This window comes from Abrus precatorius, unplaced genomic scaffold (assembly GCF_003935025.1).
Source record: "Abrus precatorius isolate BTA unplaced genomic scaffold, Abrus_2018 Scaffold4, whole genome shotgun sequence".
NCBI classification, from domain to species: domain Eukaryota; kingdom Viridiplantae; phylum Streptophyta; class Magnoliopsida; order Fabales; family Fabaceae; genus Abrus; species Abrus precatorius.
In genome coordinates this window covers 3608730-3629137 of record NW_020874384.1, presented here as the reverse complement: position 1 = coordinate 3629137, position 20408 = coordinate 3608730, and the positions used below count along the sequence as shown (strand labels likewise).

At 34.5% G+C, this 20408-nt stretch overlaps 2 pseudogenes; one reads left to right on the top strand and one right to left on the bottom strand.

Moving 5' to 3' along the window:
- Positions 1 to 3951: 3951 nt before the first annotated feature.
- LOC113865225 lies at positions 3952 to 19074 on the bottom strand (annotated as a pseudogene).
- On the top strand, positions 15337 to 18171 carry LOC113864844 (annotated as a pseudogene).
- Positions 19075 to 20408: the final 1334 nt, after the last annotated feature.

Sequence of the window (20408 nt, the reverse complement as noted above, 5' to 3'; positions counted from 1 at the left end):
GATGTAGGAAACTAGATATGAATTGAAGTCTCAAGTTAGTAAATTAATGATAGAAAATTTCAGTGGTGGATCTGGATAAGACTTGGGTTTGAATTGCTATCTCTAGAAACTGCATATATATATATATATATATAGGGAGTCAAGCCATGCACCAACTAAAATTGCTTGATAACTGTGAAGAATGTTTAGAAACATGTCAGGTGAAGGACTCGGGGTAACTTCACATGACAATGCCTAATCAGGGCCAAAACATGAGGACCCACTATTTTTTAGAGCTAAAAAGAAAAGTGTGGTACTGGTTAAAAGTTATACTACTTGTTGGTTATTGTTTCTTGCTTTGAACTAATAATGCATTGGCCCTTTATATTCTAGGCACGTTCTTGACACGAAATGCCAACATGAATTGGAAAATATGTTGTATTGGTATTACCCATTAAAAGGAGCTTTGAATTTAGACTTGTGCTCTTTACTGGCAATTTCTTGTCATCACTAGACAGCTTCTGTTGTGATAATAGATAGGTTTGTTTATTAGTTCACATAATATTTGGATTGGGTTAAATTTAATCCTTGATTTGATTGGTCGAGTTGCAAATTATAAAATTCTAATTTGGTCAAAATAGTACGTGTACATTTTGTTTTAAAGATTCCATTCTAGATACAAAGTCACAACTTTTAATGAAATTCTACCAATCCGTTTCAATCCAACCTAATATCATGTTGGACTAATTCAAGTAGGAAAAAGTTTATTTCTAAATTTGATCCTACTCAATCCAATAACCAGTATTAGAGTTTATTTTGTTCTTTAACCCTGCCGGAACTGCAAATGGTAAAGACTTAAAATGAAATGATTTTCATTGACTTATGAATTATATAAGCAGATCATAATTGCCGACAGCATTTTATTACAAATATAATCAACATACACAAAACAAGCTCAACATGTAATGGGGGAGCGCTAAGTCATTATTCCAACAAAAAGCTTGATAATAGGTCCTCCTGAATTATTTGAAAGGTTGGTTCCCTGTATTAGACCCGTTACATTTGCTTTTTGCTCAATTCAAACTAAACATGATAACTCGATTCATAAATTCGCACTAACTGCAACAATTAAACTGCAGGAAAAGTAACATAGGACAAGTTTGGGTGAGCAATTTAAAGATAAGTCCTTATGATAGAAGAAAATAATATAAAAATAAATAATTTTCTTTATAAGTTAAAAATAACTTATTTCTTTAATATAACTTAACTTATAAGAAGAATTTTATATATTTTTTATATCATTTTTCTTACTTATTTACAAACTCTGGGCTTGCCAAACACATTGGCTTTCTTAGAGGCCCTTAGTGAATTATGCTATGAACATATTGAGCTCCATTTCAAAGTGTACAGTATTTAATGTAGTTAACGATTTTCTTTTACCATATATAGTTCCTTAGAATGCACATCATCCCATCAAATTCGGCTTTGAAACAATTAATTGTGCAGTATTTCGGGTAGTAAAGTAGAAGCTACAGTAAAGTAAAAGCCCGATACAATGTGGTGGTGCTTGTTAACTGTTAAGTTACTTGGTGTGACCAATAAAATGCTTACTGCACTAAACACTACACATTTTGCAGCACAAGATCCGAACACGAAGTTATTGTGGTAAATGAAGAATGCTTCAATTAGTTAGCTCAACTTCACTTCAATCTGTTCTTCACCTACTCATTCTCCATTGAATTCATAAAGCAGTCCAATAATAGAGCCATTGTAGTAGAAAACTGAAAACGTCCATGTGATTGCATCAAAGATGTTTTCGAGTTTCAACACCGCACGTGACATACTCCCGCTATTGGATTACCGGACCAGATTTTTTAATGGTCAATTACTTATATTTCTATGTAACAACAATTTGTTTACTTAAAGCGAACTATAAAAAGTTAAGTGGTTTATTAGTATAGTGTGTGGCCCCTACCACTGCCATGCCATGCAAAGAAAACAAACAAATCGTAGAACATGGATCACCCCTTACTAGGCACTATTGAAAGAGTTTTATAAGACACAAATGTTAAAATTGAGAACCTTCTTCTTCTGAGTTACTTTTTGAATCTGAGTTAAACCCTATATCTCTCATCTGATATTAGAACTTATACAATTGAGCCACATGTAGATTTAGAGTTATGAATGTAAGGGATGTGTGTTAAAATATCTCATATCAGCTGGAAATAAAGTCAAAATATTTCTTATAGGACATAATCAATTATCTTTATCTGAACTAGCTTCGGAAAATGAATTAAGTTAAAAAAAATAAAATAGAAAATTAAACAGGAACGTGAAAAAAGCTTGACTATTAGAGTAATAGCTTTTTTTTTTTATCATTTACCAAAACTTGATTTTGAAGTTTAGTATTCTTTATATGTATTTTAAAATAGAAAGTTATAGTAAATAAAGCTCTTTTAATATTCTTGAGCTGGCCCAAAATTATGCGGACAAATATTGTCCCATTTGGTATGGGTCAATCCAATTCTTCATTTGATCATTATATTTGTCTGTATTTAGTTGGAAAAAAATATAGTAATTATTACTTGTACTGCATATTTTTTCCGATTTGCAATAAATTTTTTATCATTTCAGATCTTAATTTTTTGAAAGTGTTTTTACTATATTCGGAAAATTATTTCACGAATTGAACTACAAATAACTTTCAGAATTAAATTTGCACAATGAAATAAATTTTATAAATAAAATTCTACAAAAAGGGACTTTTTAAAATAAATAAATATTGGTCCAAAAATAATATTTTTGTTTAGGTCAAAACAGAAATAATCTTCTGAAAGCGTTGAGCCAATGCCGACACAGAAACAAAGCTGTGCCCAACTTTAATTTTGACCTAAAGCCCAAAATCATGTTTTAGCAGGGTCAAATTCGCACGCATTCTTTTTACTTTTAAGGGGATAATGAGTGTATAAAAAAAAAAGTGAATAATGTGCTTACTAGTTCATGTATTCTCAATCAAAAAGAATATCCTTTGTCAATAAGGATACACATTCTTTAAAATGTTATATGGCACAGTTTGGGTAAATTAGAGAAATTCTTGGAAAAGAAAAAAATTAGTATAAAAAAATAAATAAATTTTTCTTTACAAGTTAGAAACAACTCATGTTTCTCTATTTTTTGAGAAGTTATTTTTTTTAATTTTTCTAAAATTTGAAAAGATAAGTTATTTTTAATTTATGAGAATTTTTATTTATTTTCTATACTTTTTTCATAAGAATTTTTATGAAAGTTTACCTAATTTGCGCCTAATAGATTAGTAATAATATTTGGGTGGGTTGTACAGTTTTGATTAAATGTGAGAAAAATATAATGTAAATGTGTAAAAAAAGGAGGAGGAAGTGAGCCCACCAGTCCAAAGAGAAAGAAGGACGTGATTCAGCATTCAAAATTCTATTGAATGGACATTTATGTTATAGGCCCATAGTGTTCGTGAGAGGCTTTTAGGGGAACCGGTCCATGCTTTAGAGGCTTGTCGTGTTGCCCATCTCCGAACCTTGTTGTATTGCTGTTTGGGGCTTTGGGCTTATGTTTCTGCGGGCTTCTGTTTTAGGAAAACCCAGAACTATTGGTCAAAGTGTACGCATCAATGTTGACCAAAACAAAGTGTACTCATCAACTTTTAAAAAAAAAATTGGCCATAAAGGTATACGCATAAACAGTTAATTAACTTCTTTTTATTATTTTTTACCAAAGACAAAAAAAGGCAAATTGGTCAAGTGCTATAGTATCGAAGTATGCAACAATCGAACTATGCCTCAAACACAGTGAGCGAGCATAAATTTATTTAAATTCCTCAGAATAATCAATGATACTAACAACTTTGGTTCATTTACATTATTCACTTTTGCTTGAAAGCAAAGGGAGAAAAAGATCTCTACAAAATTGTTTGTTAGTATGTCATTGTTCAGAAACTATTCAATAGATATCTGACATAATATTTAAGAAAACATCTTCTCTGCAAGGAATTGTAAGGCCACCCATTGGGTGATGGTACCCATATTCTTCTTCTGCTTTGCTTAGCAAGTCTTGAAATGAAGGTTGGTTCAAGCATCCAATCGGAATTACAAACCGCTTCATTTTTTCTCCGACATACACTGCAAGATACCCTTTTGGAACCTCATCACCCTTTGAAGCTGCTTGTCTTGCTCTTCTCACACCAAGTAAACGAAAACCCATAATACCTCTTTCTTGTTTGTTACTTCACACACACAACTATAGAATGATCTCAAAGAACTTATATGAGAAAAGTATTTCAGGTTTGATGTATTTGAGTGTGGAATGAAGGGTATATATAGTGCCTTGTTCACGGTTAATGGGTTATTTGCTGAGAAACAAGGGTTCATGAACCATGTGGTGTTGTCTTATAGGTCTTTATCAATAATTACTAAATATTTTAGAGTAAATGACATACTTTGTAGAAGAGTCGGCAACACAGTTATGGTTTGAAGATGAAAGTGAATTTTACAGCAAAGAACTTAATTATTGTTTAACCTGTCCAACGCCTTGTTTCTTATACTCAAGACATGCAAGAGACAACTCACTTTTCACTCTCCCAAACATATCTCTTTGTAGATAAATGGTAATACATTATCCATCACTGCAATATAATGGTTGGTGTGATAGCTGCAAGCGATTACTTTCATTATTGATAAATATTTGCACATTAGCAATATGCTAGAAGCTTAATTCAGAGGTTGCTCCCTGTAATGTATCCAATCAAAATCAACGCCATTTTTTGTCATAACAACTTGCATGACCAGTACTTGTGAACAGCACGGAAAGTACTTGTAATTGAAGTCTCCATCAAGACCCCCCAGTTTCCAACGGAACAAGTACAAGGCAACAAGGCAACATATATAATTTAATTGAGCTTGAGACTTTTTTGGTTGTAGATGTAAGGTGGGATCATGGAATCATATATTGGTATATACCTTCCTTCTTTTTTTTTTTTAACTTCAATTTGATGTCGGTAACCATATTGGTAAGAAAAATCACTGTTATTTTTACTTTTACCCCTGATAGCAAATGTTGCTACATGGCAAAAAGATGGACCCCGCCTTAGATTTAGTTTGATAGATTTTCTTATAGAAAGAGACACAATAGGACACGAGATCTTTATTTCAGGTTTTGGTGCGTTTTTAAAAGTAAAACTAACACAATATTAAAAAAGTGGATCATCTTTATTAACAGGGTGAAACTAAGAAAGTTTGATCTATATATTATATTCTGTCGGTGACTTAATTCTCATGTTAAGCTATTTCAATGAAAAGTGAAATTTTTTAGAGGTATTATGCCAAATTGCCAGTTGGTATATGAATGATCACCATGGGTAATAACAGAAACAGGGCACAAAGACAGGAACCGAGCTAAATTGAGAAGGGCCCTTACTTTATGCAGCTCACAGAGGCACCGTAGCTACGTCTAATGTGACACAGTCGAATGATATATTTCAGATCAGGACATCAAATCAAGTAATAGATGTCAGGTTTTTCTTTCCTTTTTCATGAAAAGCGTTTATAATTATTTTTATCAATTTGCTTAATTTTACAACGATCACAAAGGATTTAACAATGAAACGTGCATGCGGAGAAAAGATTGTATTGTAAACATGATCTAGTATCAATTTAAAAACTCAAAGGAATTATGTGAATGGCACGTTAGGTATTTATCATGAACAAATACAGGTTTAATAAAAGACATTTGTGACAGAATTTATAGATTGCAGCCAATTGTGTAAAAATTAATATTAATTCAGTTTGTTTGCAGTCTTCTTTGGGCTTTTGGGTCCTTGACCCCGCTGTTGTTTCACGCAACAAAAATTGATTTATTTGCATGTAACTGTGAGTCACATTGTGCATCTACAAGGATGTCGACGTGTTAGATTGAGGATAATCAATCTACATAAGCTCATGTTTCTCTCACAGAACAATGGTACTCACTCACTCGTGAAACTCGCACGAGGATACACGAATTTTTAAAAGAAAAATATAATTGCATTAATTTCTGAATAAATCTTTTATAAAGGAATTTTCAGTATTTATACACGTGGAAATAACTGTCCTACAGGTTATTCCCGCTCAATTTCCTATATTAGATGCCAACTAACTAACTATTTTTAACAACTCATCCCCCTAAAGACCTTAACAACTAACTCTAACGATTGTTTCTATAAACCATTTATTACAATCTCCCCTCATTTGAAGGCCTTGCCCCAAGGCTCTTTCTACCACTGGTTATTGTAGTAAGCTCTCGCATTGCACATTTTGATATTGATGCTTCAAATCATGCAGTTCATGCCAAGTAGCATCTTCGGGTGCTGTATGTTGCCACTGTACCAAAACTTCAGTCATTGTCTTATTATCCTTCTTCATTCTTCTTGCCAAAATATCCAAAGGTTGCATTTCTAGCTGATCTTCATTATTGAATGCTGGTAAGACTAGAAACAGGATGATCACTGTGATGCTTTTTGAGGAGTGAAATATAATGCTTTTGAGGAGTGAAATATTGGAAAACATTATGAATTCTTGCCTTTGCTGGTAAATCTAACTTATAAGCCACCTTGCCAATTCGTTCTATGATTTTGTAAGGACTATAATATCTGGCAGCTAATTTATATAATGTAGCATGTGGAATTGAATGTTACTTGAAGGGCTGTAATTTCAGATAAACCCAATCTCCTAGTGCAACTCCTCTTCTGATCTTTTCTTATCAGCATATATCTTCATTTTGTCCTGATCTTTTCTTAAGTTATCCTACAGAATTCTTGCAATCTCTTCTCTTGTCTTTCTTATATATTCCACAACATGAACTACTGAATCTTCTGCCAACAAAGGATTGTTACTTATCGGTGCATATCCATATAATGTCTCAAAAGGTGTCACACCTGTAGCTGAATGAAACTTAGTATTATATCAGAGGTCTGCATAGCTCAAGAAGTCTGTCCACTTATATGGCATATTTCCTCCAGAGCATCTTAAATACCCTTCTAACAAATACCCTTTTAAGACCTTGTTCAAAGCTTTTGACTGCTCATTTGTTTGTGGATGGAAGGCAGTGGATTTTAGTAGTTTAACTCCATGTAACTTAAATAGCTCTTTCTAGAATTTACTCATAAAAAATGGGATCTTTATTAGAGATTATTTCAACTGGCCATCCATGTAACTTGACCACGGTATCTATGAAAACTTAACCAATGTTAACAACACTAATAGGATGACTTAATGCCATAAAATGTGCATATTTAATCAATTTATCAATGACCACTAGGATTATTGTTTTCCCATTTAATTAGGTAATCCTTCAATAAAATCCATAGCTAAGGATTGCTAGACTTGAGTAGGGATTGACAATGGTTGCAACAACCTTGCTGGAAGAGACAGTACTGCTTTTCATTTCTAATATACTTCACACTCCTTCACCCAACTCTTAACATCTTGCTGCATTCCTTTTCAGTAAAAGAGCTCTTTTATCCTGAGTGTCCCCCAATAGGAGATTCATAATAATACTTGAGGAGCCTTTGTCTAATTTCTTTGTTCTGACCAACCACTATCTTGTCATTCCTCTTAAGCACTTCTCCTTGCCAAACATACTTCTTATAAGGTAAGGTTGCTGAGTCAACCTTATTTTATCTATGATTTTCTTGAGTTTTTCATTTCTCAGCCATGTCTCCTTAATTAGTTGAAAAAGGCCAGATTCAATTTGGTAAATGGCTGCAAGACTTCCTTCAAGAGTTCTTCTAGACAAGGCATCAACTATTGCATTATCTCTACCTTTCTTGTATTCTACAGTGAACTGAAGCCCCATTAACTTCTCCAAACCCCGATTCTACATCAATGAAGTTGGAGGTTATTCTAGAAGGTGTTTTTAATGCTTTTTGATCAGTTTTGATTACAAAATGATTCCCTAATAAGTGATGTTGCCATTTCTTAACAGTAAACAATTGCATAGAACACCTTTTCATAAGCATATAGTAGTTGGTACCTTACTCCCATGGCTTTGCTTATATAAGCAATTGAGTGACCTTTGATAAATCTACATTTTACTATATTTTTAGCCTAGTTTTTGTTAGTAAATAAAGAGTTAAATAGTAAATAAACTAAAAAATATCGTAAAAATTGCATTAGTATTCATTATTGTATAAATAGTTTAGAATCTTAGATTTTTGGTCCAATTCTGAACAATTTGACTTAAAATGACTTAATTCTTGTGCAGAAGTTTGAGCTAAAAATTTGAGTTGAAGATTGAAGTGAAGAAAGTAGAGAAATTGAGCTTTAAAGATGAAGAATCAAGTGTTATGTGTAGGGCGTAACCACTCTGAATACATAGAGTTAACACTTTGAAGAAGAAAATCCATAAGACCAAGAGAGTAGCTACTTCAAGTGCTCAGATTAGCTACGCAGTTAAGCGTGTAGCCACTTTAAGTGCTCAGAGTAGCTACGCAGCAAGCGCGTAGTCACTCTAGGCGCTGAGAGTAGCTACGCGTGAGACTTTTCCCATAAAAGACACTTGCGCGTAAACACTTCAACCACTTAAAGTGTCTACGCAAAAGTAACAAAATTTTAAATATCACTTCTAAGTGTCAACTTTGGACGATTGGAGTTCCTAATTCAGTTATAGAAGCTTATAGAAGACCTTTCATGGTACAATCCTCAGAGATTAAAGTGCGGAAGTGGAAAAGGTGAGAAAAATATTATAAATAGAAGTTAAGAGTTCAGAATTGGAGGTCTTTTGCCATTTTTTGTTTTCTTTTCATTTCTACACCTTAGGAGAGTTACAGAGAAAGATTGAGGACGACTTCCAAGCTCTGGACCTTGAGGAATCAAGCTAGGGATTGGATTTATGAAGAAATTCTGCAGCTCCTTTTCTTCTACTCTTTCTCTCTCTTTTTGTTTTAGGAACATGTTCTGATTTCTTTTTGTTAGGGATCTATGGATCCAGATTTGATATTGTGATGTAATTTTGGATTTAGACCTTGAGGTTTTGATTGAATTGAGTATGTGATCTGTTCTTAATGTAGTTGTGAACTAATCCTTCATTCAATTGAACCTAAAGGAATCTTCATCAATGAAAATTGAATTTATTTCTCAGATATGAATCATATGTCTAGGTTATTAAGATCTTAGGAATAAGTATCATAATCTAGTAATCCTATAATTTCCAGAACTTAATGCAATATTTGATTGAATTTCACCTAAGGAATTAAGGAAGTTTAATTAGGTATTAAGATCAATGAGGCAAGGAATTATCCTTTGGTTAAAGAAGTGAAATTGATTATCAATCAATTAGAATTCTTAAGAGTCCAGAACATTATTACATTGCAATAGAAAATCTGGTGAAGTGATTCCTAACTTTTTTCCATATAGCATTTTAATACAAAATTCGTATTTAGTTTTGCTGTATTTTTCAGATTTTTGCACTTTATTGTTTTTGTTCTCAAATGATTCAAAACATCTCTAATATTCGTTTGGCTCAACTAGTTATTAATTTGTGAAGTGGTAATTGATAGACCTAATTCCTGAGGACGATACTTGGGGCTCACATTGATTTTCAAATTTTATTACTTACGATAACTAACTAGTACACTGGCTAGTTAGTTCTCCAATTTATGTAACAACCTTTCTGCATCAAAACTACTCCCATGCCTATACTTGAAGCATCAATTTCAATTATGAATTGTTCTTCAAAATTTGGAAGTGCTAATACAAGGACTCTTGTTAATGCCAACTTTAAGGATCTGAATGTTGCTTCTGCTTCTTTAGTCCATTGGAAAGTAGCTTCTTTCTTCAGCAAGGCTATGAGTGGTTGAGCTAACTTGCCATAATTCATTATAAATCTCCTATAATAACCTGACAATCCCAAGAACCCTCTTAATTGCTTGCTTGTCTGTGGTCTGGGCTAGTGCTGAACTGCTTGTATCTTTCTAACATTAGGAGCTACTCCTTTGTTTGAAATTATGTGCCCCAAGTACTCAACTGTCTTCTTTGCAAAGCTGCATTCCTTCTTGTTTATAAACTAGTGTGTTAGCTTGTAATAATTGCAAAGCCAAATAAATATGTTCTAAGTGATCCTCCCAACTTTTAGAGTAGATTAATATTTCATCAAAAAAGACTAGAATGAACCTCCTTAGGTAAGGTCTGAAAACATCATTCATTAGGTTCTGAAAAGTAGCTGGAGCATTTGTAAAACCAAAGGGGAGAACTACCCATTCATAATAATGCCCATTGTGAATCCTAAATGCAGTTTTAGGAATGTCTTCTTCCCACATTCTGATTTGATTATATCCACTCTTTAAATTCAACTTGGTAAAGTATGTAGCTCCTTCTAATTCATCCAACAAGTCTTCAATCAAGGGAATTAGAAACTTGTTGACTGTTGTAGAGTTCAACTTTCTATAATATGTGCAAAGTCTCCAACCTCCATCCTTCTTTTTGATCAACACTATTGGGGAGGCAAATGCACTACTACTTTTTCTGATGAATCCTGTTATTAATAATTCTTCAATCATCTTTTCAATTTCAAGTTTCTGTGCATGTGGATATCTGTGAGGCTTTGAGCTGACAGGAGTGTTGTTGACTAAGTTGATTTTGTGATCATATTTCCTTTTTAGAGGTAGCTGAGTAGGAAATCTGTGGATTTCTGCTCTTGATCTTCCATCACAGAAATAGAAACCAACATTGCTTCAGGAGTAAGAAATTGCAGTCCACCCAAGGTATCTTGAAGATGCTTTCCTTGCTGTTCGCCTACTAACTTCACCACTTTACCTTGATGTTCAAATTGCATTGTAAGTAAAGCATAGTTCCATCTTATCTCTCTTAATGTCTTAAGCCACTGCATTCCTAAAATAACTCCATAATTAGATCCAGGCAACACTAAAATGTCCCCTTGAAATTCATGATCTCTCAATTTCCAATGTAGCTGCTCATATTTTCTATCTATGATTACAGGTTTGTGAATGGCTACTACCACAGGAAATTCTGAGATGCATTGACTTTTTAACCCCCAATGTGTTTACCCATTTGTCACTCACAAAATTGTGTGTGCTACCTGTATCCATAAAAAATGGTATCTCCTGCTTGCTAATAGTTCCTTTCAGTTGCAACATTTGTCCACCAGCAACACCTTTAAGAGCATGCAATGATATTTGAACTGCATCTTCAGTTAATTTATCCCATACTATGCATTTCTGCCTGTGGTTTTTTTCCATTGCTCTCCATAGAATCTACAAAGACCTTTTGCTATTCTTTCCCTCATTTCTTTCCTGTTGGTGTTTGTTGTCTTTATTGAAGAAGTTTCTTTTCCAATTTGATTTGCAGGTGAATTTACTGATTAGCTGCGAGTGTTTGTTGTCTTTAGAGACGCTTTTGAATTAACTGTTGTTGAATTCCAGCTTATGCTATTCATAAAGTTTTTGTTTATTGTTCACTATTTTTCTTTCTAATTCTTGAAGAACCTCATCCTGTAACCTATCTAATCGCATGGCCTCTTGTATGGTTTTAGGACTATGAATTCTTATTGATTTTTCTAATGAAGCATTTAATCCTCCCAGAGAAAAACTTATTGCCATTTCTTCGCTAACATGTATCGTAGCCAACAATTGATCAAAATTTTGAATGTAATCAATTAGAGAACCTTTTTGTCAAAGCTTTGATAACTCTGCAATAAGATCTTCATAGCTCCCCATGTCAAATCTTGCTACTATGTCTTTAAGAATCTGCTGTCAAGATTTAATCTTCTTGTTATTGTGAGTCGTGTAGTGCCTTTGCCACACAAATGCCTTGCCATCCATGGATAATAGTAAAAGCTTTCCTCGTTAACCTCGTGGTGTGTTTTCCAGGTTGAACAATTGTTCAACTTTTGCTCTCCATTCAAGATAGTTTGTTTCATCAAATGTTGGAAATAGAATTTGGGCTCGTTCCAAAATCTTGCTTGAATCCGGATTATTGTCACTAACCTGTTCTTCCTCGTCAAATGGAATTGATTTATCACCTAACAAAGTGACCTTTAAGAGTTTCTCCATCAATGCACTCATGTATTCCATTGCTTGTTTATGATTCTTCTCATATGCCAATATTGCAGCTTGAGTTTTTTTATGAATCTTTTGATTTTCACGTTGTGAAGTCTCCAACAATTTCTCCAATCCATCAATGCGATTCTCCAAATCTTTGTTCGTTGTGTTGCCTCCCATCGTCCCCCGCAAAACTGATACCAAATGTTAGATTGAGGATAATCAATCTATAGAACCTCATGTTTTTCTCACAGAACAATGGCACACACTCACTCGTGGAACTCACACAAAGATACACAAATTTCCAAAGGAAAAACGTAATTGTATTAATTTTTGAATGAATCTTTTACAAAGGAATCCTTAGTATCTATATATCAGAAAATAACGGTCTTAACAACTATTCCTGCTCAATTTCTTATATTAGACACCAACTAACTATCTGTTTTTAACAACCCATCCTCCTAAGGACCTTAACAACTAACTCTAACGGTTGTTTTTATAGACCGTTTATTACACAATGAGAATTTCAAAACTCAAAACAGCCAAGATAATGTGGTATCAACATTTTGGGATCCATGTTGAAGGGCATGGACTAAAGTACAATAGTGCATTCATGACAGCAAAAATCAGGTTTAGCAAAACTAATCTATGTCGCCATAACTACTTAATAAATAGATTTCATGCAAAAATTGGTGGCAGTGCCACAAAAAATCAGTTTAGGAAGGCAATATGCAAGATGGTTGCTGTGCTTGTGAAGCATGTATTTGAATTAATTAAGATAGATAAAAAATAAAGAACAATATTAATTTGCAAATTGAAACAACTGTTTGTGAGGTTATCATTGAGATGACAATTTTTATTACATCCGCGGAGGAACAACAAATTTAAAAGAGAAATGCCTGCCGTACATTAAGGCTCATGTGGTATGTCTAGTGAGAAACAAGGTTCATCAAGGGTTACTTGAGATCTAGTAAATTCTGCCTATGAAAAAATCTTGGCAGTCTACTTCTCATGTCTCAGACATGCTCTAAACATATCAAATGTTGTGATCATAATTTCTATGAGGCAGCTGGCAGCTACTGGTACTTGTATTTCAATTTACAAACAGTAAATTGAATCTATTTGAGTTATTAAATCATAGTGGTTGGAGACGAGATGTACCACTTCTAGTAATTTTATTCTAATAAGAGTGCTTTGAGTACATGGTATATCACCATAAAAATGAGTCATCTATTATGTTGTTTATGCAAGACATACACTCTAAAGGGTTGTGTGGAATTTTAGATATTTACTTATAATCGAATGGCATAAAAACAATACAATGTTTAATTTTGCAGATTTGTTGATTTACTCAATTGACCAGATGAAGAAACAGTTCATAGAGCCAATCCAGAATTTGAGTTTTCTTAAGGTCTTAAATAAGCACTATGGAGTCCTGTAGAGCCTAACAAGGTGTAAATCCTTTATTAGGCTAAAAGATATAGAATTCTTGGTTTCTTAAAAGCACTGATATAATTTTTTTTTTCCCTTTACATGTTTCATATTCCCTCTATAGTCACTGAGTTTGTTACGATGAGAAAATCTATAGAGCAACTGTAATTGGCCTTCAGATGCTGCATTAATCATCAAATTTAATGCTGCTTTGATCAGTGAAGCAATGAGAGAATCTACATGTATATATAAAATGAACACTTCGTCAAATGAATATAATGTTTTTTTAGCTATAGATGTTCTATCCATTGAAATTATTTGAAACAATAAAGTGAATAAACCTTGGTAGTTGACAGGGTCAGCACATCGTGTATAAATACGGCCACGAATTTGTATTTTACATGTGTGTATAGAACTTAAATCTTTCAATCCTGTCCCAAATTAATTAATGCTTTCTCTTTGGCCTTAGCGAAATACTATTAGGTCTGCCTTGATTGTGAAGCATGTGATCGGTTATACTGTGGAAATCATGAGAACAAACACATATTTTTCCTCAGCAAGCAAGCTTCTCTTACTATCTACAGTTCTAATTGCAGGGAGAAGTGAACATTGTAATTGAAAAACAGAAATACTTGGAAAATGAATTCGCTGTCATTACCCAAAAATTGGTAATAATCTTTACATGTTAAGAAGATCACTTTTGTACAAAATGTCTCTAACTAATTTATGTCAGTCTCCTACAGACTGAGATTTATTGTCCATTCAAGCGAGAAGTTATATGATGGAAGACATCTTCCCTGCAAGGAATTGTGAGGCCACCCATGGGATGATCATATCCAAACTCTTCCTCAGCTTGACTCAACAAGTCTTGGAATGAAGGTTGATTCAAGTATGATATGGGAATCACATACCGCTTCTGTTTATCTCCGATATACACTGCAAGATAGCCCTTTGGGACTTCTACTGATTTTGAAGCTGCTTGGCTAGCAGTGAATGATGCCCGTCTAATAGCAGGTAAACGGAAACCCATTTTTTGTGCTTGTTTGAAGGAAGAAAAACAATATCAAATTTAAGAAGAATGAATCTAAATGTTGATGCTTGAGGGTGTCAATGGATTGTGTTGTTTGTGAAGGCAAAGGGTATTATATTTATAGTTTTTAAGATTATATTGAAATTAAATTCTCAGAGAAATGATTGTTAAGGATGGAAGGCATACACAATAGATATCACGTGGTATTGTTTACAATGTCTCTACGAAGGATAAAGTTTTGTAGAAGTGTTTAACCCCACCTTATAAAAAATTGGCCAACATAAAGCATCCACTTGTAATCAAATGAGAGTGCTTAAGTGGTCTAACGTTGTTCATGCATTAATCGGTACTCCATATTTTTGTAAACATGCTTGGAACATGTTTTCTTGTGTTGATAATGCAGCCAAGTGTTGAAGTACAACTGGTAAGTAATTACTGGCTGATGTGATAAATCATAAGGCAACAGATATTTATAGATCTTAGACCATTATATATTCTTGAGATTTGAGGCCATCCACTTGTTTTATTTCAAGTGGAGTCACTCCAGAAGATGGGACTACTGTAACATGATACATTGATACTTAATTCCTCTTCGACAACAGCATATGCCCTTGTCTCCCTATTGGTCCCATAACTCTTGTCTCATAGCCTTCCTCCCTCAATCATTCATGTAACCAACAATTTCTTACCAATTCTTTCATCTGTATATATGTTCATGGCTGCAAGCATTTAGGACCAACCAAATTCATTCATATCCTAAAGCATTTGAAGTTCAAAACTCACATCTTATTTACAAGTCCTGCTTGTTTTTTCCACAACAATCTCTCAAGCAAGAATGGGCTTTCGTTTACCTGGAATCAGAAGGGCATCATTTGCTGCAAACCAAGCATCTTCAAAAGCTTTGGACGTGCCAAAGGGCTAACTTGCAGTATATGTTGGAGAGGAAATGAAGCGGTTTGCCATCCCTGTATCATACTTGCATCAACCTTCATTTCAAGAGTTGTTGAATCAAGCTGAGGAAGAATTTGGGTATGACCATCCAATGGGTGGTATCACGATTCCTTGCAGAGAAGATGTGTTCTTAGATATCACTTCTCGCTTGAATAGGTGCTAATACCATGAAGATGAGTCTGACGTAGAAGTAACATCAATTGACACATTTTTTTGTAGTTGTTGAGCACTAATATTTTTTCTTCCTTTTTTTGTTATCTTATTCGGGCAAATGTATGAAAAAAAAGGTTTATCTGAATGAGAAGTTTAGGAACATGAATCTATTTATCACATTTTCCCTTTGTTTATCAATCTGAAATTTGAAGGCAATAGTAAACTAGATGTTTAGTTCCGAATCTTCAATTAGATGATAAAATTAAAATTGTTTTCTTGATCCTGAAAAGGGAAAAAGAAAACAGGAATTATTTTCTTTTATATAAATGATTTTCTCCCCATGTCACAGAAAAGAGAAAGGTTCACCTAACTATATGGCAAAAAAAGAAGATGAAAAAGGGAATTATTCAATAAGAAATTAGCTAAAATATGCTCATTTAAATCGAATAATTCTTGTATCGATTGAAGTTAAACTGTACGATAACTTTATATTTTATAAGTAAATTCAATAACAAAATAGCTAAATTTATTTTGTTTTCATTTGGAACATGAGGTTAACAAAATAGCTAATTTCACTGAAATTAACTTGGCCTGACACGATATTGAATTTCATTCATATATTATATATTAAACAAAAACACAAGCCCAAGTGACAATACTGACTACTGTAATAGACAGTTTCCCCCTCGACAGATACTGCCACTTGTTGTCATTAGTTTTTTGGTACCAGCACCATACAACTAATTCGCTTGTATGAAGGAGGCCCCATTTACTTATGATGAATAATTCTTCATTTCTGTGAGTCAAGCAGCTGCAGCATCTTTACATGAACATGTTAATTGGTTTTAGGGCCACAACAAGTCAACATGCTAGTAACATGTTCTTCACTAATTGAATATTCCTCATAACTTGAACCACTTGAAGATATTGCCCCAATTTTTGGAGGAAAACAAAAGTATCTAAACCCATACATTCGTCGCTTCAAAAGTTTTTTTCTTTCATAGTGTCTTGTTAACAAATCAAACAAACAAAAACAGGGGACCACTCTGTAATAAAATTAAAATTATATGCCTTTCATAAGTTAATCAAATGTTTGGTTCCACATCTAATTGCCTATGAATCCATGTTTACTGCTACTAGTTGTAGCTTTGCGTTGGACATTTACAAGATTTTTTAGAGTGTTTCCAAACACAGGAGTAGTTTGAATCAGTATCTATTATTAGTATTTATTTCTATTTTATGAGTTTTGATTATAGGAATTATGAGTGTTGATAGGCTGTTACATATTTATAGATAGTTTTATTTGTAATTTATTTTCAGATTAATAGGTAGAATTAGAATCAATTTTGAGATAAGACTTTCTTGTACTTAAATAATGTTAGTATGAATAAAAATATGAGTTTCAGCTTTCAAGTTTATAGCCTTCTAAATTTCTTAGTTCTAACAAAACTATTTGTATTTTGTACCAATACAGGGTGCAGTTTTATGAAACACATATGTATCATGGCAGATGATATAAATAATGTAACTGTTATTTGAATCTTATCCAATAAAAAAAGGGGAATTCAACATGTGAACTTCATTTTGAGAGTGCGTTTGCCTACTCATGGAGTGTCCAATTAACTTCATGTCATGTTCACTGGGTGTTCCTTAGAATTTGATGCACATACATTCTGGCGTGTGATCATGTATTCCATGTTGGTTCCCTTCTTGACACCATGTTTCAAAACTATCAATAAGGTCTTGCTCAAGGTTTAAAAAAATTTCATACTTTGCCACTCTGATATTAGTTGGCAGATGTATTTAAGTAGCATTGTCAATCTAAGGAAAATATGTGATGTCCAAAGCATGTCTAGTGTCTACCAATACGGTACCTATTGTACAACAATGCATGATGAACATAGATTAGGTTTCACCAGTGGAAATGTCTTTGATTTCAAGAGAGTAATCTGCTGGCCATTATCTAAGATGGTGGGGTAATGACCCCCATTTAACTTCCAAGATAATCCCTGGTATCCTGTGATCTGCTTTACACGTCTAAGACAGTTCCATGTGATCTCTTCCAATCCATTCCCTCTCAGTAGACCCCATCATACAGTGCCACAAAAATCATGTCATTGGGAAACTGATTTGAAGAAGCCTTTTATCAACTATATATACAATATATTTCCCAAAGCAACACAAGTCATTCGCATCCTGAAGCATCAGAACTCAAATATTTCTCTCTCATACAAGTTCACCGGTAACATTATTTTTCTGGTGTGTTTAGCAAAATAAATAAATAAATAAAACGATGGCCTTCCGCATGACAGGCATTAGACGGGCATCACTTTCTGCAACCCATGCTAAGGGGTTTCAAGTCCCAAAAGGCTATCTTGCAGTCTAAGTTGGGGAAAAAATGAGACGCTTTGTGATCCCAATGTCATATCTGAACCAACCTTCATTTGAAGAATTATTAAGTCAAGCAGAGGAAGAATTTGGGTATGATCATCCAATGGGTGGTCTCACTATTCCTTGCCCGGAGGATGCTTTCTTAGAGCTCACTTCTGGCTTGAGTGACCTGTAAAATTACACGGAAGAACTTAACATAGATTAGTTAATACAATTTTGTACAGTAGGCATTGTTTTTCTGATGTAGGACCCTGTAAAGAATAAGATAGGAGTCTGTTGTAACTAACCTGTTATAAATAACAGGTTCAGCTAGGATCCATTCATTCAGTTTTGTAAATCATTTCTTGTAACATAATTCTTTCAATAAAAATCAGTTCGGTTGCCATTCTTCCATTGGAGACCCTACAATTCTTAGCTTTCCTTCGTGTTCTGAGTATCACCTAGATTAGCTACAACAATTGGTATCAGATTTTACCTTCCAACCACAATTCCGCAATGGCCGACAACACTCGTGCACAATCCCTTGTTTGCGAAGCTGAAGAACGCATCAACGCAAAGCTTGGAGATCACGACCTTCATCTGAATGTGAAAATTGATACGTTGGATGCGAAGATCGATGGCATGGAGGAACGTCTCAGGACTGCGATCGAAGAACAAATCATGGCGTTAGGAGCAGCTTTACGGGCGCCACCTAGACATTCTTTTTCTGCTAATCTGGGTAACAATTCTCGACCCTATTCATGCAATACTAGACTAGCACGCTTAGATTTCCCAAGATTTAATGGCGATGGAATCAAGAATTGGATTATTCAATGTGAAACGTTCTTCTCTATTGATCATACTCCTGTTGAATACAAAGTTCGATTAGCGGTGGTTCACTTCGAGGGAAAAGCCCTTCTTTGGTATAGTGCTTATGTTAAGAACATTGGCCTCGAGAATCTGCCTCTCTGGGAAGATTTCACCGACGTTCTGATAAATCGTTTCGGAGATGTGTGTGAAGACCCAATGGCTGAGCTAATGCAGCTAAGACAAAAAGGATCAGTTGCAGATTATCATGAGGAGTTTGATGGAATAGTTTCCAGGGTGAAATTATCGGAACCTAATCAACTCAGTTGTTTTTTAGGGGGCTTAAAAACAGGATCTCTGTCACTTGTGATGGAAGCTGGCCACCCATGAAGCTTAAAGACATTGTCAATGAAGCATTGAGCTACATTAGCTGTTGTGTAAGGATGCTGCAGTGCCATAAAATGAGCAGCCTTGCTCAATCTGTCTACAACTACAAAAATCACCTGCTTCCCATAAGAATTAGGGAGTCCCTCTATAAAATCCATGGTAATGTGCTGCCAAATCAAATCAGGTACAGGGAGAGGCTGAAGTAACCCAGGAGAAGCAGCTTTATCATACTTACATTGCTGACAAGTGACACATTGATGGATAAACCTCCTAACATCTTTAGACAAACCCTTCCAATAGACTACTGCCTTGATTCTTTGGTAAGTGGCATCCCTCCCTGAATGACCACCACAAGAAGATGAATGCATCCATTCCAGTATCTGCCTTCTCAATTCAGCATTCTTGCCAATAACCAGCCTGCCCTTCCTTCTTAATTCCCCTCTTGACCAAGAAAATTGCTTGTGAGTAGCAGGATTCTTTTGTATCTCAGCAATTAATTTCTGTAAATCCACATCCTCCTGCCATGAGATCTTGATTTTCTCCAAGAGACCAGAATCAGGTTCCATGGTAGTGATAGCAGCACATTCTACTCTGGAGAGTGCATCTGCAGCTATATTATCACTGCCCTGCTTGTACTCAATGATAAAATCAAATTCCATTAACTTTATCAACCATTTCTGCTGGAAGGCTGTTGATAATTTCTGGTCCAATATGTACTTAAGACTTCTATGATCAGTTTTGATCACAAACTGCTTAGGAAGCAGATAATGCCTCCACTTTTGAACTGCAAATACTACTGCCAATAGTTCCTTTTCATAAGTGGACAAGCTTTGTTGCTATTTGTTCAAACTCCTACTCACAAATGCTATTGGATGGTGATCTTGCATGAGCACAACTCCCACCCCTATACCTGAAGCATCAGCCTCCACGACAAAGGTCTTCTCAAAATCTAGTAATGCCAATATTGGAGCTTGACTCAGCTGGTCTTTGAGACACTGGAATGCAACCTTAGCTTCTTCACTCCAACAGAAACTATCTTTCTTTAACATATCTGTAAGTGGCTTGGCTATGGTGCTATACCTCTTCAAAAACCTTCTATAATATCCCGCTAAGCCCAAAAATCCTCTCAACTGCTTAATGGACTGAGGCAATGGCCAATTTCTGACTGCTGCTACCTTAGCTGGGTCAGTGGAGACTCCTTCTCCAGTAATGAAATGTCCCAAATATTCCACCCTTGTA